The sequence below is a fragment of the Rattus norvegicus genome, chromosome 5 (genome assembly GCF_036323735.1).
Source record: "Rattus norvegicus strain BN/NHsdMcwi chromosome 5, GRCr8, whole genome shotgun sequence".
Classification (NCBI taxonomy): domain Eukaryota; kingdom Metazoa; phylum Chordata; class Mammalia; order Rodentia; family Muridae; genus Rattus; species Rattus norvegicus.
In genome coordinates this window covers 104,771,664-104,795,998 of record NC_086023.1, presented here as the reverse complement: position 1 = coordinate 104,795,998, position 24,335 = coordinate 104,771,664, and the positions used below count along the sequence as shown (strand labels likewise).

Sequence of the window (24,335 nt, the reverse complement as noted above, 5' to 3'; positions counted from 1 at the left end):
ATTCAGAAAACAAACTGAGACGTCCCTCTCCCAACAGGTCCATTATCAACCATTCTACATAGTGCCTGCTTCATCAGCCCCATAGAAAACAGCAGCTCATGGTTACTGTTACTCCAACTGGGCTCTTACAAAATAATATCTAAAAAGCAACTCACTATTTCCCAAGTGGAAATTGCACTATCCTGTTATTTGCCTGTATGGACTGTTACAAATATAAATAAATATATAAATAAATGGTAGAATAACCCCCCATTTCATAGGGAAATTTAACAAGACTCTCTCCCTAGAGAAAGAATTACAAATAGTCACTTATTACTGAGACAGGAAGAATCCATTTTATCCAGAAGATCCCCCTATTAGATATCTGATACCAAGTACTCAGATTATCTAAAACTAGAAAAGTAAATGCAAAGGAATCTGAAATATTTGGTCCTTATTCCCACAAAGACACAAGTCACCTGTTGGCATAATAAAGTAAAAGCAAATACATAGGGTACCTGCCAGGATACATCAGTAACTTTAAGTAACCAGACTAAGACTCTGGTTGGTTAAAAAAGGCTCCCAGTAACTCCACCGTGCAAACTTGTTTCTTTCTCCAAAGCAAGAGCTTATAAAAACTGTATTTGCCACGACTGTGGGAATAAGGCTTAGGAGGCCAGGAGCCGGGTTGCACACTTCTGTTACTGTTCTTGCTGATCTCCATGGTTACAATCCACTCAGGAAAGATCTACTAGGTGACCTGAAGACCATGGATGTGCTTTAGGAGTCAAGGATTCCCATTACCTGAGGAGCATTCGTTTGCATTATGATTCTTCATAATCTTGGTATCTTACAGCTGGAGTTTTGCCTTTTTTCTGGTAAGGTGTAAATGGTTGGAAAGGGAATAGGCGGGTGCTGATTCCAACCGAGCAGATTTTCATGCAAGCCAAGGTACATGCATTGCTAATGCTGAGCTCATGATGGGTGTTAACACCTGTCTTAGGCTTAGCTGCACACGGGAGCTTAGCGTTTCAGCAGCATGGTTATCAGCTGTGTCTGCAAAATGTCTAGGTTTTCCAATCCAGAGGCTTGATTATAAAATAATCACAAGGAAGCCATTAGTTCTAAACAGGACATAGGATACAGGGGAATCCAAGGTCAAAGCCAAACACGGCAAATATGAAGGGGACAGCTGCATGGTGGTGCTCAGATTGTGACAGGGAGGGCAGGCTCGGAGGAGTCCCCAAGCAAAGCCAGCCACACTTAGTTTTCAATGCAGTGCCTGTGGCATCTAAATGGGGATTCTGGAAGCCAAGATGTAAGCAGATACCAGCATGTGTCCCATAAACACTACTAAGCAGTAACTTCCTAGCAAGCCCTGAGCTAGATACAGCCACGGAACAGAGATAAGTCAGCTGCATGGCTACTGAAGCATCCACAGCAAGACAAACGGCCACTTGTAACAGAGCCAAAAGCAATGTACTGTTGGCATTTGGAAGAGGGACTGAGGCATTCTTGTGATATTTCCCAGCATTCCCCTCCCATATGCCACAAATCTGTCTAGGGAACTACAGATATAACAATAAACACAGCTGGCAAAGTCCCTGGTCCCACATGAACTAGTTTATATGAAGATAGGCAAAAGAGTAAATTATTATTATTATTTCAAGGCATCCTGAGTATTATAAAGAAAAATCACACAGGTTAGTGGTTATAAACTACAAGAGATGTCAGAATGAACAAAATCATCAGAATATATCCTTCTAATAAAGCACTGTAAAAACAAACAAACAAGGCCAAATGAACAAGGGCCTGGGGGATTACAGTAGAAGTGAGAAACTAAAAGAAAGCACCATCGGGAAGTGTTCAAGCACAGCAGAAAGGACACTATGGCCAGGCCAGCGCTAAGGGGGAGGTAGCTTAGAACGAAGTGAAGACATAGGGCCATATGAGGTGAGTCTTATAGGTAATCAAAGACGGTCTAAAACAGGGCTCACATGCATTGGGATTCAAAATATGTGTCCCCTAATTATAACCCCCCTTTAAAAACATGATGCATATTGCATAATTCATTAATTAAGATTGGTACAAGTGGTGCATAGAATACTTCTGCTCCAGGATTCCATCCAAGGCACCATAATACATTTAGTGCTACTGAAAGATTATACCCTTAGGCTCCTCTTAGATATGGTAATTCCCCAGACTTTGTTTTGTAGTGGCCTTCATTTGAGGTACAGTAGTACATGGTATTTATAGGTTGTGTGTCTAGTGGATTTTGATGGGATCTTATAATTACAAAGGGGTTGTAGGTTTCGATCAGGAAGACCTCAGAGCTATGTAAAGGAGCACTTTTATCAAATCCTATCGGAGTTCTTTGCCTCCTGGATACTGACCTGGGTTGTGGAGCACCTCTCATGTTTCCTGGCTGTAAAGTTGCTCTTCCCCACTCTCCTTACCTTTCCACTTTCTAGTCTTAGCTGGAATTCTGCATGAGCTGCTCACCCTTGGGAAAAGGCAACTTAAAATCCTCTCATTTTAGGACAGAGTGCAGACATTACTCATAATTCTTCTCCAGAAGAAAATAGTCCTTCCTACATTTCTGAACATATTAAAAAACGTACTTAGGTTAGCATAGACTCACAGCTATTAACTTGATACTTCAGCTTATGACACAGAACTATCTTATCTTTCAGTGTGTGTGTGTGTGTGTGTGTGTGTGTGTGTCCTCCTGACTCATGAAATGAGCAGCTTTTCCCTGCCAAGTGCCCCTGGCCCTAGAAGTTCTCCTCTCCTAAAGTCACCAGACAATTAGGCCTCCTAAATATAGACCTGCATCCTCTAGAACTACTAATCAAAATGATCCTTTTCTTTGCCTGTCAATCATCTTCGGCAGGTCACTACAGTCATGCAATTTAATAGAGATAGCTTCACGTGAGGTGGATGGAAATAAAGCAGCTAACCTTGACTCTACATCAGGCACATGCCTCAACATCAGTACAAGTGCAACCAACACAGGTTCACAGGGATGTGAAATTTCAGGTAGACTAAGAAAGGAAACTCTAATAGTTACCCCTATAAGGTCAAACATCCATGTCTTTGCAATGCTGTACACATATTGTACACATACACCATCAGCCATATGTCAAATGAGTTTTGCTACAGAACACACTTGTCTTTAGGCAAAGACCTTCACCATAGTCACCAATAAAAAAAACCACATCTTAAATACATCATAGGCCCTAGATAATAAGTGGTCTTCGAGATCTTCTTTACATAAATCCTTAAGATTCACATCATTATTTTGCTTTCAATAATCATGATTGCAATAATTACTATAGGTACTCTAATAATTATAATAGATACTCAACATAATAGTGGGTTATCAGGGGACAAGCAAATATGTATCTTAGTCTTAATGTATCATCAGGACAGGAAAATACTAACATTTTCCATAGGAAACAATATTTTCTATTTAATTATAGGCATATTGCAGAGTGATTTTTAACAATATTACCATTGCAGCATCTGATATTTTGTGAAGGATATACTCTTACAATTTCATTCTATGACTACAATTCTGTTTATAATTTAAATTTATATTTTTTAAAAGTTTATATCCTACAAAAATGCTATTCTAGTACAAATTCAAACAAAGCCATATCACACCATTGGTGACAATTTCCCTCCAAAATTGCAAAATAATGGTAATGCAGTGACATCCAGAAATTCCATAAAATCCCACAGGAAATCTTTTCCTTTGCAGATAATTCAGTGAATTGTGAGTTTTCAATGCCCTGTACGGACTCAGTTAATGAGACCATGTTAAATAAATAACACAGTTAGACTGAAGAAACACAGAACATATGTTAACTGTCCTTTCTACTAAGTGAGCATAATAGCATCAGCATATATTTGATATAGGATAAACACACATACAAACACCAGTTCCCATCTCCAATTATATTATCAGTCTATTCAACATGCTCCTTCACTGTGGAGTTCCTCTTACTGCTACTCCCAAATGGAAAAGATCACGGCATAGCTCATGGCTGCACTTCTATCACCTTGTATCACCTTGGAATGAATGGCTCGACTATCGATCTTTCAATCCCTCTACTAATAGAGCTATAATGGCTAATGTGTCAACGTGGCTTGTCCTCAGTTATTCAGCCAGACACTGATGGAGACGATGTTAATATGAGACAACTTACACACAGCTGAACTGTACATGCAGTTGCTTTAAGTCAAGGAGCTCATGTATGTCAGTAACATGGATGTGTTTCATCCAGTCAGTCGAAAGGTCTGAAAAATACAACAGGAATTTTTCCTAAAGAAAAAAAAATCCTGTTGCAAGACTGCAGCACCACTTCCTACTGGATAGTTTTCCTCCTTACCACAGTGAATTTGGGGTTCATCAGATCTTCAAATAGCATGAGCCAACTCCCAGAAGTTTGAAAAGACATGTACATATGTGCGTACATGCATGCATGCATGGGAGCACTCACACACACAAACACACACCCATCTGTCTGTGTTTCTCAGGAGAGCCCTTATGAATACACAGACCACGCACATCACTACATTATAAGTCACCAGGGCTACTATAATGAACTAGGATCAGACGAGCACAAGTGTTATGGCACACTCAAGCATTCAGACATGGCCCCTGTCCTCAGGTCCATGCTCATGCAAATGTGAGCAGCGAAACGGAAGTGACAAAATGTGAAAGAGACTTGCTTCACTTCTTTCATTCTAGAGCACACACACCTGACTCCTGTTAGGATTCTAAATTTATGTCTTACTGTCTGAATTCAATTTTTTGTCACTGTTTGTTATTTTTATCTTCAGTTTTCATATAATTCCTACTGCCTTTGAAATTGTTTCTGTTTCCTTATAGTTTGAGTCTGACATGTAACTGGGGGTATGCATGTACACAGAATATATTCAACTTATATGTTATTACTGAGTACCAAGAGCCCATGACTTTATGCCTTCATTTCTATTTTTTCTGTCCTGCTTTCACTGTGGATTTTGAACTGTCCATGCATTGACGTACTTGATGGTGCCTAGTCTCTAACCCGTCTTCAAGTCACGGACTCCCTCATTCTGTTATAATGCTTTGTTTTTCTAGTGTTTTCATTTCATCCTGTATGATTACAGCTCTACACCGAAGTCCCTTATGTGTTCATATATACCGTCGCCTTTTCCTCTAGAACCTTTAACACATCAACGAGTTCTTCTAAATGGTCATACTTGTAGTAGTTGAGCGTCACTGGAGTGTGGTTCTCTTGTTTGTGGTTGTTGTTGTTTTGTTTTGTCTTATTTTTGCCTCCTACATGGGGATGCTTTTTCCTAACATCTTTGGACCTCTAGGTAATCTAGCTGACTTGTGTAGAATTGTAGAAAGGAGATTAAACAGTTTTTGTGCCTGGAAATGACTGTGACTTCTCTTCTGCTAATCTTAAGAGCAGAGTCAGTTCAATTTAGTCAGAATGTAAAAGCTAAATTTCGGTTTTACTGTTGCCATGGTTACCCTCTGCTGGGCCCATGACTCATGTGACAGAGTGTTACTTTGTTACTTTCAGGGCATGACTGGCTTCTGGATTGTTTTTATTCAGTGTCGGCTCTATCCTTTGAATTAAATCTTCCGTCTGTGTGAGCGCCACAGAGACTGTCTCTCTACCTTCCTCCCACTTCTACTTCAGAAGCACCTAGTGTCACCCCAGCCCCCATGCAGTGTCTGCTGTCTGGGCACAGGAGATGTCTTCTTATTCAACAGCAGTCTTGGACAGGATCTCTATAGCTGGTGTTCGGGCTGGGTCCTTCCCACCAATCTTGTTCTTCCACCAGTGTTAGGATCTCTAAAAATCATAGTCGAAAATCTCTCTCCCCTCTTCTAGATCATAGCTTGTTAAAGTCCATAGAGTTTTAAACTGGGCATGGGGACACTGATCATACTAAAAGGTTTTTGAATGTGCAACATCTACAAAGTAATTCAGAATCAAAAATATAAAAGTTTCACATGTTTCTAGCCCTGCTGGCCCGTGTTACATCTGCCTTGGTTCTGAACATGCAACATGGGTTTCTGTACCTCTCATGATTATAGCCATGTAATTCTGATGAACACCTGATGAAATACTGGGACTCAATAGACACCTATTCTATGCTCTGAATTTCAATATTTTCCCCTTATATACAGTCTTCTCCTCTTATAGAAACATTATGGCTTGACTATGGAAAACAAAAGAAATTATTTTTCTACTTGATTATTAAACATTTAATTGTCAAATCAGTACATCTTTGAACTGTATTATATTTGAATGCTTGATTTCTAAAAATTGCTTCTTGAGTTACTAATTTGGTTTCACAATAAAATTATTAGATGACTTTTGGCCTAATTTTAAGACAGATTTTCCAACAGTTCTAGAGGGACCACAAACATGCTTCTGTGATTTTTGTGGTATGTATTTATGTGAAACAGTGTTCCACATTAACGGAACAGACAACAAGCAAATGTCACAAATCTGACATTTGGCAGAGTAGACGTCAACCAAAGCTAGTTCCTGGAGATGAAGAGAGTCCTGTGTTTCTCTAAGATGAGGCATCTCACTAACCTAGGCTAGGCTGGCCAGCAAGCCAATGGGATCTGTTGTCTCTGCATCCCTAGAAGTAGCATTCTGAGAGTCACCATATCTGGCTACTTTGACATGGGTTCTAGGGATTCAACTCCTGACCTCATGCTTCTGTACTCTACCAGCTGAATCTCTCTAAACCCTAAAATGCTACCATTTAGAAGAAATTCAAACTTCTATATTTCATGTTCCATGGTGATTTTGATATAACTGGTTGATTTGGTGCTAGTTATTTTCTTATTCAGTTATTTCTTAGAGTCTCACCATGTAGCATAAGCTGACCCTGAAAACACAATCTTCCCACCTTCCTCCTGACAAGGTCTGATTACAGGTGTGTGTCACTATTCACGGCCCCTTTGTCTACTTTGATCTCATGTGTTCTTTACTATGACAACAGAGTTACTCAGGACATATTGCTTAAATCAGATTTAGTGATTTATTTTTATTTTCAAATGTTGGTCAACAATAGAGGAAAATGAGAAGAAAGAAATACAGAAACACTAATTGCCATTATTACACACTATTCCTCATTTTAACAGATTCCCTAGCTCAAACTATACAAATGCATTTGTTTGCCAAATACCTCTCCATTCTTCGCTCCAGACTTAAGGCTAACACTCATTAATAATACACTGTCATAAGTATGTACCTACTCTTGTCCTATGTCCCAAATGATCGATCTTAAAAAGTCCTTGGAAGTTTGTAGACACAAGCTGGTGTGAATTGTGTGAAATAACAATTTTCACTTAGCACCTTAAGGAAAACATCATGGAACCCCAAATAAGCATGCAATAAAAATTTTAAAAGGCTAAAGGCAGCTGGGTGTGGTTACCTCCTGTAATACCAGCATTCAGGAAGCAGAGGCAGGCAGCTCTCTGTGAGTTGGAGGTCAACAGGACTCTATTGAATCTCTATGGAGTGAGTGCCAGCACACCAGGGATACCTGTCTCAAGGCAACCAAGAGAGGAAGAAAGAAAGAAAGAAAGAAAGAAAGAAAGAAAGAAAGAAAGAAAGGAAGGAAGGAAGGAAGGAAGGAAGGAAGGAAGGAAGGAAGGAAGGAAGGAAGGAAAGAAAGAAAGAAAGAAGGAAAGGAGGGAGGGAGCTAGCTAGCTACAGGGCTTCTAATTGATTTATTTCAAAGTATCCCCATTAAAACTAATACAAACTATAGCCTTCATAATACCAAGGACTCTAGCTCTAACAAAATCTTTCAACCCACATGTGATTAAAAAGTACATAGAAGCAACATCGTACAGTGTCAAGAACATGGAAAAGGACAAAGGGACAAACAGTAGAGCAGTCTGCAGTACACACACCAAGAGGAACAGGTCAGTCTATGAATGCAACAGACACATCATTCTTGTTTTAAGAGGGTATAACTAATCTGAGGAAACTGTGGTGAGGCTAGATAGCAAATGTCACTTGTGAAGTCACTATAAATCATATAGCAAGATACAATGTGCAACAATTTTTGTGAGACAGGACTTGAAGTACTGTAAATGTACCTCTCCCATTCTAGACGTTCAAATACTTGTGAAGTAAGAGACAAAAAGAAATTCAAAAAATGGAATTATTAAGATTATGGTGAAAGCTGAGGCGTTACACACAGCTACTAAACTTGGGTGCATTTCTCTCCATTGTGACCTTTCACCTTTTCTCATTTCCCAGCCCCCTGAAGTAGATACGTAGCTTCTAAGCACTGAGGATAAAGGCCTCCATGAAATGAATCCAGTATACAAGTAAAAGCATTAGAATGTTCTTACAAGCATTACTGAGAAAGACAAGTGTACTAGACACAGCCTGAATGCATTCTTAAAGCACTGCTACTTTTCCTTCCCTCCTTAGTAGGCAAAGAATTTTGTGGAGGTGGGGATGGGGGGTGTCTAGGCAATTTAAATACCTTGCAGTAAATAAGTTTGTTGTTGTTTCTCAGATGGATACCAGATACTTGTAATATTCCCATGTAGGGGACTTTCCTTCGGCATTTAAAGGCAACTCCCAAATTTGTACTCCACTAAAGTGGTGAACCAAGGTGCCTTAGATGTAGCATTCATTCCCCCATTGAAACAAGGTCAAAGACTGGGAAGTCAGCCAACAATAGCTCACTACCTTACCTTAGCTATCAGCTCACAGGATTTCTATTTCAGGAAAGATGCTCATAATGGTAGTTAAATGAGAATATTATTTTCACCTCCCTGTGTGCTGGAAGTGCTTCCTCTTAGTTTAGAAAGAAAAGATGATTCATTCCACAAGGTCTTACTGAAAAGACGGTAAAGTCTGTTGTATGCCCCAGGGGCTCCAAATGTTTGCTGTGTTCTAAGCTCAAGAAAAGCACACCCATCTGCAGACAGAGCATGATCTCTGAAAGTAGGGAGTTCTCCACTCTGTACAAAATACTTATGACTCAGTTCAAGTCTCATCAAAATTCCAATGCAATCTTCCCTGAAATTTTAAAAATAATATTCAATTCCATATGAAAAAAATTGTAAAAGCTAGTCAAACAATTCTGGACAATAAAAATAGCTGTTTGGGATATGGCATTCCAAATTTCAAGCTATACTAGAGAGTTATAGTAACTAAAAACAAAACCAAAGACATGGTACTAGCATAAAAACAAACACATTGGTCAATCGTAGGAAACTAAGAACTTGGATGTAAGTCTACACACCTACAGCTTCTGGTTTTTTGTTGTTCTTGCTTTTTTGGTTTTTTTTTGTTTTTTTGTTTTTTTTTTTTAACAAAACATCAAAATACACTGGAGAAAAGGAAAAGACAAGGTCTTCAACAAATGGTGCTGGTCAAATTGGATAGACGCAGGTCAAAGAATTAAGCTACATCATTACCTTTCAGCCTATAAAAATTCAATTCCAAAAGGATCAAGGTACTATATACAAGATCTGATACCATGAATAGAGTAGAGATATTATGGAACATTCTTGAACTTAAAGGCAAAGAAAAGGCCTCTCTGAACAGGACCCCAGTAGCACAAGTATAGACACCAACAACTGACTAGGACCACATTAAACTAAAAAACTCCTGCACAGGAAAGGATCCATCATTCACTTAATGAGGCAACCTACCCTACAGGGTAGGAAAATTTAAATCTCTATCAGTTATATATGTAACAGATGACTGCTATCTAGAAAATAGGAAACAAACAAACAAACAAACACCTAAACATCAAGAAAACCAAAAAGCCAATTAGAAATGTGGGTGTGAAAACTAAATAGAGAATTAGCAAGAGATGAGATACAAATGTCTTAGGAACATTTTTAAAATGCTCAAGTGGCCTTAGCCATCAGGAAAATGCAAATTAAAACGACCTTGACACTTCTTCTCCTCCTAGTCAGAATAGCCTAGTTTAAAAAAGCAAGTGACAGCATACTCTGCAGTAGCTGCAGGGAAGGGAAAACACCTATTCACTGCTGGTGGGAGCACTGATGCAAAAGATACAACCAATATGGACTCAAGGTGGAGCATCCTCAAAAGGCTGGAAAGAAAGCTACCATGAAATCCAGCGATGCCACTGATGGGCATAGACGTGTACACACACACACACACACACACACACACACACACACACACACACACGACTCTATAGCTTACTACAGAGATATTTGCTCACCTAGGCTCACTGCTAGCCAGAGCAACAGCCAGAACATGGAAACAGCCTAGATGCCCATCAACTGACAGAAATGAGAATGGCATTCAGTTACACAGCGAACTACACTCGGCTGAAAGGGAAAAAGAAATGAGATTCAGGGTAAATAAATGAACCTGCAACAATTATGCTGATGAGGTAACCAGACCCAGAGAGACAGACAGCACAGGTTCTCTTTCATGTGTGGATGCTAGCTTTGTAATGTATGCTTTCATTTCAAATAGCCCAGAGGTTAGATACCTAGTAAGGGACAATGAGGAAGATAGGGTTTTCTAAAAAGAAGAAAGTTAGAATACAGTGATCTAAAAGAGGAATGGTGTATATAGAAAATGATTATAAAAATGTGTATAAAAGGGGAAGTACAAACATTAAATGCACAGGAAATGAGATGGTAGAAGGGGGAATATGGAGAGGTACAACTAAGAATCAATGTCTTTTGAGAAAACCATAGAAATTGCTAAAATAATATACACGCATATTCATATTAGGAGTACCAACAGACTTACTCTCTAATGGAGACAATACCCCCAACTAGACACCCTATGCTAACAAATGAAAACCACAGTGTCGGGAATGGTTACCACCTACTTGAGTGCTATGCACGCTACTGCAGTAGAAAAGCGATCATCAGTCTCACCCAGCTGGGAGCCTGTCACACACAACAATGACCTGTTGAGCCATTCTTGCCAACGGATGTGATGTTATGGGAGTAATCAACCACTTTATCGTTGGATTTATGGCCTACTCCACAAGACGGAACCCATACCTGGCACCATAAAAGGGGGCCAAGAAACTGTGCCTAGACAGGTGATAGGTGTAAATGGGGAAACCTACTACTAAAACTATTACTAAACTATACTACTACTAAAGCTAGTCTAGAAGAACATGATACAAAATTGACTCCTAATGACTTGTTGCTATACCCAACACGTGGGAATTAACACAGAGACCTGCACATGGTCAGTGTGCTGAGAATAAGAGACTTCAGGGTGACCCTAATGTGGACAAATATATCACACCCTCACCTATCTGCACTTGGTTGGTTATTTTAAAAGAAAAAAAAGAAAAGAGGACATGAAGTTTCAAAGGAAGGAAGGAAGGAGTGGATCTGCGAGGAGTTCTGGGGAGAAAATCCATTGCATGAAATTCTCAAAGAATTCATCAAAACATAGCTGGGGTTGGTTGGTTGGTTGGTTGGTTGGTTGGTTGGTTGGTTGGTTGGTTGGTTTAAGAAGGGAGGCATACAAAACTTACGATGTGAGGAGAGACTACCACTGAAATAAGAAAATGGACAAAAGATGCTCAGGGTTTACACAGTTCTAATAAGGAGTACTGTGCGGGTTGGGGATTTGGCTCAGTGGTAGAGCGCTTGCCTAGCAACCGCAAGGCCCTGGGTTCGGTCCCCAGCTCTGAAAAAAAGGAAAAAAAAAAAGGAGTACTGTGCTAGTGGCAGTCACTGATGCCTTCATCCTTTACAAGGATGCTCTTCCCATCCCGATAAAATCTGTTCCCATGACTTGTACAGACCAATCAATGTAACAGAAGGGCAGCAGCAAACCTCCTGAGCCTGGGCCTGGGCCTGGGCCTGGGCCTGGGCCTGGGCCTGGGCCTGGGCCTGGGCCTGGGCCTGGGCCTGGGCCTGGGCCTGGGCCTGGGCCTGGAGGCCTAGCATTTCCACCCATACTTCCTGCTGCTTCTAGACCATCACATAAAGAAGCAGAGGGCAGCCCTGTCAGGGTGAAAGAAGCTGGCTGGGCCAAGAGCAAACTTAGACCTGTGTGAGGTCACATGAACTTCAGGATGCACAAAATCGTTGAACCCAAGAAAAGCCCTGAAGAAGACATAATTAGGCGAAACCTACCTAAACATTATTTTCCAATAAAATCAACAACAAATAAAATGTTTATTTATTTAAGTCACTCTGTTTTGGGGTGGCAGATAGCCAATATAAATACAAAGAATATATCAATAATTCTTAAGGATGCATTGTGGGTAAGACATTTCTTACTACCCCTTTACACAGCTAATGCTCCGTAATCAAATACAATGTCAACTCCTAATGATTTAAGCTGCCACAGTATGTCAGAAGGATACAAAAGGAAGTAAAATATAGACATCTTCCATTCTAAAAACTTACAGATAAGTTCAAGGAAATAAATACACATGTATCACAGAGGCATACATAGGGCTCTGTACAGAGACTTCGGAGAAAGATCTACTGCCAAAAACTGGGATGGAATAGCTGGGTAAGCAACAGAAGCTAAAGAACAACAACAATAGGACAGAGTCTTGGAAGCAGAAGAGTTAAGACATTGATCTGTAAGAAGAGACAGCAGAACCAAGGTAAGCTAGTAAGGTATCATGGCAGCTACAAACCAACGTCTGTTCTTCGTTGCTGTGTTCCAAAGTGTACGTGGAGAATGACAAAAAATGACTGAGCTCATGCTGAGACATTAGGCCAAGCAAAGAAGTTTAGACGACCTTGTTGGTGAGCCAATATCACACATAAAAATGTTGAAATATCTGTGACAGAATTATGTTCCTTGAAAAATCCTTGTGGTTATGTTTAGAAGATTGACTCTGAGCCAGCACAAGGTGAAAGAGGACAAGTCAAGGTCAAAGTGAAAGAAGAAACAGAAAACAATTGCTGGAGAGAATTGTTGAAGCAGAACTGGAGGACGTGACACAGCAGAAGGCTGTTTGTGAGGGTAACAAGAAAGAGGTATAAGGGCTCCGTGATGGTTTTAGGTGCCAACCAAGCCAGTGCAGAGCAGAAGAGGCTTATTAGCCTTTCAGACATATAGACAAGAGAATAAGTCCTTGCAGGACATTTTGAATTTGACCCATTAGAAAATGTTCGGTATATATCAGACTAGGAAATTCTAGGTCTTGGCAAACAGGAATGGGGTTAGTTGTACACAGTGGGAGGTATCGATATCAGAGTAATCCATGAGGGAAGTTCATCCACGGAAAGCTCACTCCTACCTCAGAGAGAGCCGTGAGTAAAACTGAACCACCTAATGTAGGGTCTGTAACTCATGAGCCATTTATGAAAGAAAGCAGCCACCTCTTACATCTCCCAGACTGAGGATGAGGAGATAGGTACTGTTCAGAGAAAGTAAACTCAGCTTGCTTTGAAGCATACAACCTGGTGACTTAAGGTCAGGATCCCTTCAATCACTAAATAAATATCTACCAAAGTCCAAGTCATTGCCAAGGTCTGCAGCCATGCCATACATATGTGGTCCACTTTCTGGGTGACTCTATTACCTAACTCACTAACCTTGCCAAAGTGAGCTCCAGGGCAAAGAGCTTAGAAGTCAGATGACTATAATGGCTGCTCAAATCTCGGCATAGTCAATTATTTATACTCTTAGTATCTTAGAATAAAGCAAGAAGAATGCACATCTGCTAATAGGTATGTGGTTGCTTGGAAACCAAGGCTTCTTAAATTTTCTTTCTCTGCTCTCCATTTTAACTATTGCCAAGCCATAAACTTTAATATCTGTATCAAGCCAACAGACCACACAAAATGGGAATTTACCACCTCCATTTTCAAGACCTACAAGTGAATGCATGCATCTCCTACACCGAAGCAGATTTGGGTGAAAACTCGTCAGGTTGCAGAGGTCAATTTCCAGTTAAGCTCCATGGGACTTACTCACCTCTGACATTAATCACTGGGCAGTTCCTAGTCGATTCTATTGACTGAAGTGGGATTCATTAGCTACGGCATTTCATCTCAGTCAAAGAATGCTCACACTCTTTAATGAGGAAGCAGAGCAGCTAACTCTCTACAGAAGTGCTGAGTCGGCTGGCAGTCTTACAAAGTCAAGGTTACCAGGACGCCATTACCCAGCATTTCCAATGCCACCATTAATTCTGCGAAATTTGCATCTTTGGCTCTCAATTTCCCTTCAGTTGAGTTCTTTTTTTTTTAATACGAGATCTTAAAATTTCTCAGTGTACATGCTGAGTTATGGTCTAGCAGTGTGGCATACAGATCTATGTTTTAGGATATATTCCATGTGGTTCTGTGGAACCTGGGATCCATGTACTGTTTCGAAAAGGGAAAGAGGGGGAAAAGGACAAACAGGTTTGACTCCACAGCCTCACTTTCTTACAGCTCATTACTGCGAAATCCAGGAAAGGTACAAACTGTACCAAGGTGAGACAATTTTCCTGCCCTGGGTTGTCAGAACAATGCAGGAAATGTACTTGAAGGTCGCCTGCAATGCCACCAGCAGGATAAACCACACACAGACACGTAAGCAATCTAATACAGCATTTTTATGTATCTGTGTCTGGAAGACACTTTAAAAGTAAAAGCTGCCAAGTGATATTAACTTCCACCAAATATGAAAGTATACTTAAAAAAAGCTTTGATAATTGAAAAGTTTAGACATTTTTAATGAAAACAGACATATAACTATCACACAACCCAGCAATATTACCCTAATGGGCATTTATCCCAAAGAAATGAAGCCTCGGCGCACATAAAACCCTGCATATACATGGCGGCTCTATTGACAAACCCAGCACCTGGGAATATGTCTGCTGCCCTTCCCCAGAGAGCTGTCGAGCAGTCCGTGGACACCTCTGCAATTACTCGGCAATAATCAGGGACCGTACCCCAGCTTGGATGAACCCCAGCATGCTGAGCAAAGCAAGGAAAAATCAATTCCCTACTGAGATGACAGAACTTTCAAAGAAACTCGAGACAATTAAGTGCAGCATTCTAAAGGAATCCTGGACTCTACAAAGGAGACAAGAGTCATTATTGGGATTCCTGCTGGAATTAGATCTGTGAACTCGATGAAGTTGTTTATCACTCTATTTACACCACATAAGAAGGTTCTGGGATTTAGTTTAATGGCAGAGCACTTGTCTAGCAAGGCCAAAGGCCTGTTTTTAGTCCTCAGCTCCAGAGAAAGGAGAGGCAGGGGTGTTCAGGTTTCTAGATGCATCTCCTGACCCATTGGTGGGCAGCCTACCCCAGTCTACAGGGGAAAGGAGAAGAGAGCAAGTGTGCAGAGGGAGAGGGGAAAGTAACAAAGCCAATCAGGGGACCCTGAGAGGGTGATGACTCTGGATCCAGCATCCTCGAGGCCCTTTTCCTCACTCTTGGAATTTCTCTATTTCACGACATTTAAAATCGAAAGTTACTTTGAAACTAAAATTTTCTTTAAGCAAAAAAAAAAAAGAAAAGAAAAGAAAGAAGGAAAGAAAGAAAGAAAGAAAAGTTTCCCAATATTTCTATGAATAATTCTCTCTCCAAAAGATCACTGTTCTCTATGAAAAATGAGGAAATCAAGGGGGAAAAGACAGCACTGGGAAGAAAAGTCATTTATGTCAATGGTAGGGAAAAATATTTTAACTCCTTCCAAGAGAGTACTCTTAAATTTTCTACACAATATATATTTATAGCAGTCAAAGTCAGTATTGTTTTTTTTCAAATGTTACTCTGTGTTAATATGGTATATGTGCATGTAAAACTTCTCCTTTTCCGAATTCTTGACTGTCTTAGGATGATGCGAAGATTGATTCACTTCCCTTTTTAGAGAGCAACAACGCACAGAGGCAAGGAACCAGAGGCTGCAGTGCACCTCGGTGAGTTAATTCCAAGGAAGCCAAGGACTGCAGGCCGGAGCCATCCGGGCTACAGTTGCTGTGGTGTGGTTTCACTTTACATTTCATGCTTACACAGCGAGCTTGAATTCCTTGCATGTTCATGGCAATAAATTTTACCCCAAGGACATTAGAAAAATACTTCCACATTTCAATTAGAACTTTTGGCTTAACAACACTCCTGACACATCCCTTAGCAGCTAGCAACTTCGTTTGGTCACACTTAATGAAAGCTTGGCACGTAAACGTGGTTAGGCTAAAACTAAAGGCCATTTCCAATGGAAGGGAAAAAAATGTTCCTGTGTTTTCCCCACTAGGACTCTGTCATTTAAAAGTGCCACTGGTGGTGACAAAGAGCGAGAACTGGAGACTGGAGAAGTATCTCTCTCCATACTAAGTAGTGATAACAACAACCTCATCAATTCGGGGCCGAGACTGTAGATCATGATATTCCGATAGCCTTGATTTCACTTTAAGATTAGAGTTACCCTGGGTTGCTTTTTTTTTAAGTTGTGATTTATTTTAGCTTCTATCTCAGGCTGAGCTACAGGCAGAAGCTTCTCTTTAATCACAGATCCATAACAGTCTGTGAGAGCTGGGTTATGTTAACCATGATACATTTTTATCAACCTTGACATCTCTGTGATGGATCCTTCCCCAGAACCATTAATAACTGTGCAATTAGCAAGTAACTATGATATGTCAGATCTAATTTACTGAGCAACAACATCAAATCAATATTCCAAAGGCCTGAGAGATGATGTCTTTCATCCCCAGAATAAAGTTCTAGCAGTTAGCTTTGCATTTCATAAATTTAATTAAAATTAATGAATATATATGATCTAATAAAGGAATAGAATGCATAATATCTAAAACAGTAAAAAGAAAACTACAAAAAGATAATACATGGAGTGAAGCAGGGAACAAATGTACAAGGATGCAAGGGCAGGGTGTTGGGCACACAACCTAAGGCCCTATGAGCTACAGCCCAGACCTTCCTTCTTATGCACTTAATGCATGCTTTCTGCTATGAACAGACTGAAAACAGAGGCATGAGACACACACCAGCAGGCCCACTTCTCTTAGCACTGAACATACATAAGCCATTGTTAAGGCAATTCAACAATTGTGTTAAAACTGTTAACATTAAGGACAGATTTTTGCTTTGTTTGTTTTCAAATAGTCCTGCTGGTGTCCTTTTTCTTAGAAATAAGAAAGGACACTGGACAGGGAAGAAGCTGACTCCTTATAAAGCAGTTATTGGCATGCCCGGTGTTATGTGCACTGCTTTGAGCTGAAGAGTTCTCAGTCATTCAGATGGCCAGAGCCATTGTAAGCATTGGACAGCCATTTTTAATAGCCTGCAGACAGGACTCTAAAAATCACCACTGTTAGTTATCCTCCCTCTTGAAGTCACCGTGCCATATGGGGCTGTTTAGCTTTTTGCAACAACATGTCTCCGCAAACCGTATTTTCAGTTTGGTGAGAAGGAGTACTAGGAGGAGAAGGAGTATTGGTAAGAGAAGGGGTTCTGGTAAGAGAAGGAGTTCTGGTAAGAGAAGGAGTTCTGGTAAGAGAAGGAGTTCTGGTAAGAGAAGGAGTTCTGGTAAGAGAAGGAGTTCTGGTAAGAGAAGGGGTTCTGGTAAGAGAAGGAGTTCTGGTAAGAGAAGGAGTTCTGGTAAGAGAAGGAGTTCTGGTAAGAGAAGGGGTTCTGGTAAGAGAAGGAGTTCTGGTGAGAGAAGGAGTTCTGGTAAGAGAAGGGGTTCTGGTAAGAGAAGGAGTTCTGGTAAGAGAAGGGGTTCTGGTAAGAGAAGGAGTTCTGGTAAGAGAAGGAGTTCTGGTGAGAGAAGGAGTTCTGGTGAGAGAAGGGGTTCTGGTGAGAGAAGGAGTTCTGGTAAGAGAAGGAGTTCTGGTAAGAGAAGGAGTACTGGTAAGAGAAGGAGTACTGGTAAGAGAAGGAGTACTGGTGAGAGAAGGAGTTCTGGTGAGAGAAGGAGTTCTGGTGAGAGAAGGAGTTCTGGTGAGAGAAGGAGTTCTGGTGAGAGAAGGAGTTCTGGTAAGAGAAGGAGTTCTGGTGAGAGAAGGAGTACTGGTAAGAGAAGGAGTACTGGTGAGAGAAGGAGTTCTGGTGAGAGAAGGAGTTCTGGTGAGAGAAGGAGTTCTGGTAAGAGAAGGAGTTCTGGTAAGAGAAGGAGTACTGGTAAGAGAAGGAGTACTGGTGAGAGAAGGAGTTCTGGTAAGAGAAGGAGTTCTAGTGAGAGAAGGAGTTCTGGTGAGAGAAGGAGTTCTGGTGAGAGAAGGAGTTCTGGTGAGAGAAGGAGTTCTGGTAAGAGAAGGAGTTCTGGTGAGAGAAGGAGTTCTGGTGAGAGAAGGAGTTCTGGTGAGAGAAGGAGTTCTGGTAAGAGAAGGAGTTCTGGTAAGAGAAGGAGTTCTGGTGAGAGAAGGAGTTCTGGTAAGAGAAGGAGTACTGGTGAGAGAAGGAGTTCTGGTGAGAGAAGGAGTTCTGGTAAAGAGATGCCTTTGACTGGGGCTGGATAAAGCACAAGCTCTGATAGCCATGGTGGGCACTAAGGCAAGGCTGTTATTGACTAAATAGATGGCTGTGGTTGTCCCCAACAGTTCTCTAGCTATAGAAGCAGGATGCTCAGGCCCGCTCAGTGAGTGGACTCAGAAATACCCTCTCCTTCACTCTCCCTAGTGCTGCAACACCAGGCCCAATACAGACTCCTGTAGAGTGGCCTCTCCTAGTCATTCATGCTGAACCAGAAACACTAAAGAAGTCGCTGACATAATATGAAATATTTGCAATAGGGAGAATTGCCTTTGGCAAGCACTGTGTATAAATTCTGCCTGTGTGCACCTACCTGCCAGTGGCTTGACAGTTGAAGGTCCCACTGGTATCACAGAAATCCATTGTTTTGGAAATCCACTCCTGATGCTGAGTTTCTAGTGTACCCTCCTAGACCTGTTCTTCTGCACACAATAGCTTTCAAAATTGCTTAACAACTAAGGCACTAGGGTGATAATGGAGGAAATTCTAGCAGCTGGCACACTGTTTCCAAAACCCACTGCTGGGTTCCTGATTATCCTGTTGCTATTGGCATCCAGTCTCCAAGCCCTCCATCCAGTGCAAAGCACCCAGAGTCATTGATTGACAGATGAAAAGGAAGAGGCACAGAGCCCCTAGCCACAGGTCTTAGTCCACACTGCAACTCTGACAGCTCAGGGAAGGTGCCAAGGGAATCCTTCTGCCTAATGGACATCCTGGCTCTTGGGAGGGGTAAGCCTGAACCTGATACCAGTGAACCGATGATTTTCAGGTTGTCTTCTCCTAAGTATCATCCCAGTGGAGACTAGTACCTGGAGTTGTTCTAGCAAGAGCCATTGGCAATTGGAACAGTGGTTGAACAGTTCAATGGGGTCAGAATGGGAAGGTGAGTCAGAGGTTAAAGTACTTGTCATTCAAGTGTGAAGAGCAGAGTCTGGAGGCCTAGAGACCAAATAATGCTGAACAACATTCAAGGGATCTCTGGAGCAAGCTGATCAACCAAAGTATGCACAAGCAGTGAACTTGGGGCTCAGCTGTGATACCATATCTCAATGCATAAGTCGGGGAGCGATATAGAATATGGACATTAACCTTGAGCTTCAGCATGCACGTGTACACATATGCTTGAACCTACACATGAGGACACACACACACACACACACACACACACACACACACACACACACACACCATGTACACATGAGAGCACGAATTTAAAAGAAGAGCCAGGGCAGAAAGACAAGAAGCAGAAGATAAGAATGGGCAGGTTGCTGATGGAAGGGAGCCAAGGATAGGAACCACAGACCCAGGTCACCAGAAGCATTCAGGAGCTGTCAAGTCTTTAAGACCAGGGGTGTGAGACTCTTCTCTGAGAGCTGGAACACTGGACAATGTCAGGTCTGAGGGTCTCAATGTCAAGGACTTATAACAAGTAAGAACGAGCAAGGTCTGGTTACAGAGTCTGGAAAGAAGGCCTCTAATATTAGAGGATGACACTTATCACTGCTTCTGCTATCTACCATGGCTGCTCCAGAGGGTATAAAAACAAAAATTGATGAGTTACTCAAGAGAATGAGATGAGGAAAGAAAATGTTTCTGAAGCCTGGCTACTCCATTCCCACTAAGATCACGACTAAGAAGCTCTCCACCTTCACCACTCTTATTGACATAGTGCTGGGTCCCAGTTCGAGCAAAAAGATGAGAAAAACTTAAAAGGAGTACAAAAGGAAATGAAATCAAAGTAGCCCTATCTGCATATGGCATGATTCTGTGAATGAGAGAGTCCAAAGAAAACATTTTCAGTAAAGAGGCGGGTTATGAAATTAACACGTCAAAATAGCCTTCCATTATACCAAGACAAATAGACTGAGAAGCAAATGGGAAGCAATTACACTCATTACAGCTTCAAAATAAACAAAATGCCCTGGAATAAACCTAAGCAAAGAAGTGAAAGCACTATATAATGAAAATATTAAAATACTAAAGAAAGACACTGAAGAAGATGCTAAAAGATATAGATATCCTGTGCACCCTGATTAATATATGAAAAAGGCCACCATACCAAAAGCAACATATAGATTCATTGTAAGCCCTTCAAACATAATCCCTTCAAAAATAACTTCAAACAATTGTTAACTAAAATTGTAAAATTGTAAAAAAAAAAAGCCATAAGATTCATATGCTTAAAACTTATGTCAAAGTTCAAAAGTCTCCGGATAAGCATCATGGTTCTGAACTATGAATGACAGAGGTATCCCCATTCCTGATTTCAATTTACATCACAGAGCCACTGCTGTAAATGCAGCACATAACCAGACTCACTGATCGATGGAGTAGAACCAAGAGGCTGGTGTAAGTCCATACAACGACAGCCATCTAGTTTTTGACAAAGGAACCAAATACACACACTGGCAAGAGATAGCATCTTTAATGGCAGTGGGAAAATACCATCTATATACATAAAAGTGAAACTTAACCCTTCTCTCCTACCCTGAAAATAAATCAATTCCAAATGGATCAAAAACCCAAATGATGAATTTTGTCCCAAAATTCTGAAACTCCTGGAAGAATAGGAAACACACTTCAGAATATAGGCTCAAGTGTTCTGAGTAGGATACCATTTTCCCAGGAAACAGAACAGCTAACAAGGACTTCCCAACGTTTAAAGGCTTCTGTGCTGCAAAGGAAACAACTGCCTGGGACAGCTCACAAACTGGACAAAGGATTGCTGCCAGCTATACATCGGATAGAGGGTTAGGGTCTCAAAAACACAAAGACCTCAAAGGTCTAATCACAAAGGAAAACAAAAACAAACAACAAATCAGACGACATAAACAGTCTATGGAGCTGAAGGGAGAGTTCAGAAGAATAGACACATATAGCTAAGGAATATTTTGTAAAGCTGTTTGCCACCCTTAGTCATCAAAAAAAAATGAAAAGAACAAGTATTTAGAGACTCTACTTTACCTTTGTCAGAATGGCTAAAACTAAGAAAGCAAAGGTTGTCATGGATGTGGGAAAGTGGGAACGTTCATGAACTGGTGGATAGAGTACAAACTGGTACAACAACTGTGGAAATCAGTGTGACAGTTCCTAAAAAGCCTAGAAATAGATCCACCATGTGACCCCGCTTTGTCACTCCTAGGCATGATCCCAGAGGGTTCCATGTGCTATTAGACAGACACATGTGTGCACCCATGTTCATCGCTGTTCTGTTCACAACAGCTCACGCATGGAAACAGCCTAAATGTCCCTCCACTGAAGAACAGATCATGGAAATGTGGTGCCTAATCTCAATGAAGTTTTATTCAGCCTTAAGAAAAACAAAATTATGAACTTGCAGATAAATGTATAAAAACCCAAAACATTACACTGAATGACAAACATCGCATGTTCTCACATGTTCTTTACTCCAAATCTTTAGATTTGTGTGCTTAATTTGAAGTATCCATAGAATCCAGGAAACTAGAAAGGGGCCACTGGTAAGGAAAAAGATCCCAAGGCAAGGCAGACAGAAGAAAACAGACAAAGGGGAGTAATGGGGAAGGAGACAGGTGTTTAATTAGAATTGCTCTACACAAGAAATAATGTTCCCCCTAAGCCACAACTGCCAAATAAAAGTCTGGTGCCAGGTGTGGGATATCACCCTTCAAACTGTGGATAGACTTTGATCTAGGGACTCAAAATAATGACGATGATGGGGATTGGTTCCAATGCTTTGAATTAATCAGCGATCTCTGCATATCCAAACACTAAAGGTCCTTGTCCCCGATTGGTTTTTTGATCAAACAATATAGATACATAAGCCAATAGCTGGGCAAAGAGAGAGGAGCAGAACTTTTAGACTGAGCAGGCTAGGAATTGGAAGAGAGGAGGGGAGGATCATCATGACTCAGGGAAGAGGGATGGGACACAAGAGCTGCAGGAGAGAAAGCCAAACAGCCCTGTAAGAATGTGGGTAAGTGGCCACTGGCCATTTCCTTGATTGGGCCAGGGATAGCAGAAGAAGCTTTAGGAATCTCAGAAGTACCAGAGGACCTTTGAACAGGTCACTGTATGTGAAAAATTAACTGGTGTGTGTGTGTGAGTGTGTGTGTGTGTGTGTGTGTGTGTGTGTGTGTGTGTGTGTGTGTGTGTGTCTTCCATTAATTCAGATAGCTCTTGGACAGGCGCACACCAGAAGCCAAAGCTGTGTAGCCCAAATTATGGCTACATCATCATCACCATCACCACCACCAGTAATCATCATCATCAGTAATAATAATTACTTGTGACTACAACTCTATTGCTGAGAACACCATATACTTTGGTCACAGGGCATGGAGAAATTTAATTGGTACCAACCAGGAAGCTTCTCTGCTTCTAACTAGTTTTCGTAGTCCTGGAAGGTTCTATGTCAGCTGCTGAGGGAGAAAAGTAATCAACTATTGAACATATTAATAATAAACTCAGAGTCAGCAATAATGTATCCATGTCACATTAAGGACAGAAACCAAGAACAGAGTTTCCCCTTGGTATCATTTTGACTAAGAGTGAGTCCAAATTTGAAAATGTAGGCAGTCTGAATCCGTGCCTGCCAAATGCTATTTTGTGATTGTGTGTGTGTGTGTGTGTGTGTGTGTGTGTGTGTGTGTGTCTGTCTGTCTGTCCTTAACAAAGTGATTTGCTCTATATTTGTCTAATAGCATATCAAGTATCACATGGTAAAGGAATGAGGGCTACTATGCAGAAACCTATAACAGAGGTTTACAAGGGATTAAATCTGTCCTAGGTAACAAGCAGTAATCATTGTTTATTGAGCAACATCAACATTTATGATAGATATTCATTTTATAAGATGGCTTTCAATCTGCATATCCTGGTTTTAGCAAATGATCATCACAATACTCACACAAACACATACCCATTTATGGGTCCCTCTTGGTTCATAAGGTTACTGCAGTGCACTAGCTTAGGCTGTAAACATTGATTGTATGGAATATCCAAGTTTAGCAATGTTGAGTGTTCTTTTGAAAACAGGTTAAACAAGCAGGCCAAGTACAAAGATGGACAGTTGTCTTATGCCTTAAGTGACTCCAAAGTGGATTATTAACTAATGGCTGTGAAGTCTAGCAAAACCTCCAACCTCTTAAAATGCAGGAGATTAGTTTTTTTTAATTATACTGCTTTGTCCCAACCAACAGTCTTACTCAGCAGTGAACCCTGTGAGCTACAATAAGAATGAGTGTGGTAAGATATGCATAGGAGTAATTGCAGCATGAATATAAGTCACGGGGTAAACAACCACTTTATGTTTGATGACCAGCCACACTCTGATTAGATTTAAAGCCTTTTCCACAGGAGGAAACACATGCCTGGTACTGTGAATCAAAGCACTTAAGAGGGAAGAAGAATGGTTAAGGAGTTCAAAGTTCCCAGGGTGAGCCAAGGGCTATATTTGCTAACTAGACATACAATCAAATTCCTCTATGAACTCCTATCTTTTAACACATTGATCAATTTAACTCTCAGACTCAATAGGGGACATTTCTTTTTGCAGTAGATTGTCTTAACTGGTCAAAGCTGTATCACAACCTCCTCCCCTCAAGTCTTAGGGAGCAGCTCAGAAGAGGAGGCAGAGAGAACGTAAGAGCCAGAGGTAGGGAAGGACTATGGTACCTTCTGGATATGATAGGACCACTGTACGCATGAGCTCACAGCAGCTGTGGTTGCCTGTATAACATCAAGCCAGCCAATATTCCATCATGGAGTGGGAGGGGCTTATGAGGCCCTGCCCTTAACTGAGAAGCTATTAGCATTTGATGACTTCTGGAGAAGAGAGAATCGTTTTTCTTCAGTAGTGTGGCCTCCAGTAGGTTGACTATATTCCAATGCTGGCTCCACACCT

General features: G+C 41.0%; 1 protein-coding gene across 2 annotated transcripts in view; it reads right to left on the bottom strand.

Annotated features, from left to right (window-relative positions):
- The window catches only part of Sh3gl2 (SH3 domain containing GRB2 like 2, endophilin A1), a 175,455-nt gene that overhangs the window by 78,726 nt on the left and 72,394 nt on the right, over window positions 1-24,335 (bottom strand). The window contains exon 1 of one of the 2 annotated variants that reach the window (XM_063287074.1): window positions 4,191-4,214. The exons of the other annotated variant lie outside the window; for it this stretch is intronic. The gene's annotated coding sequence lies outside the window, so the exon portion shown is untranslated. Of the gene's footprint in view, window positions 1-4,190; window positions 4,215-24,335 lie in introns of those variants that run through there. 2 annotated transcript variants of the gene reach the window in all.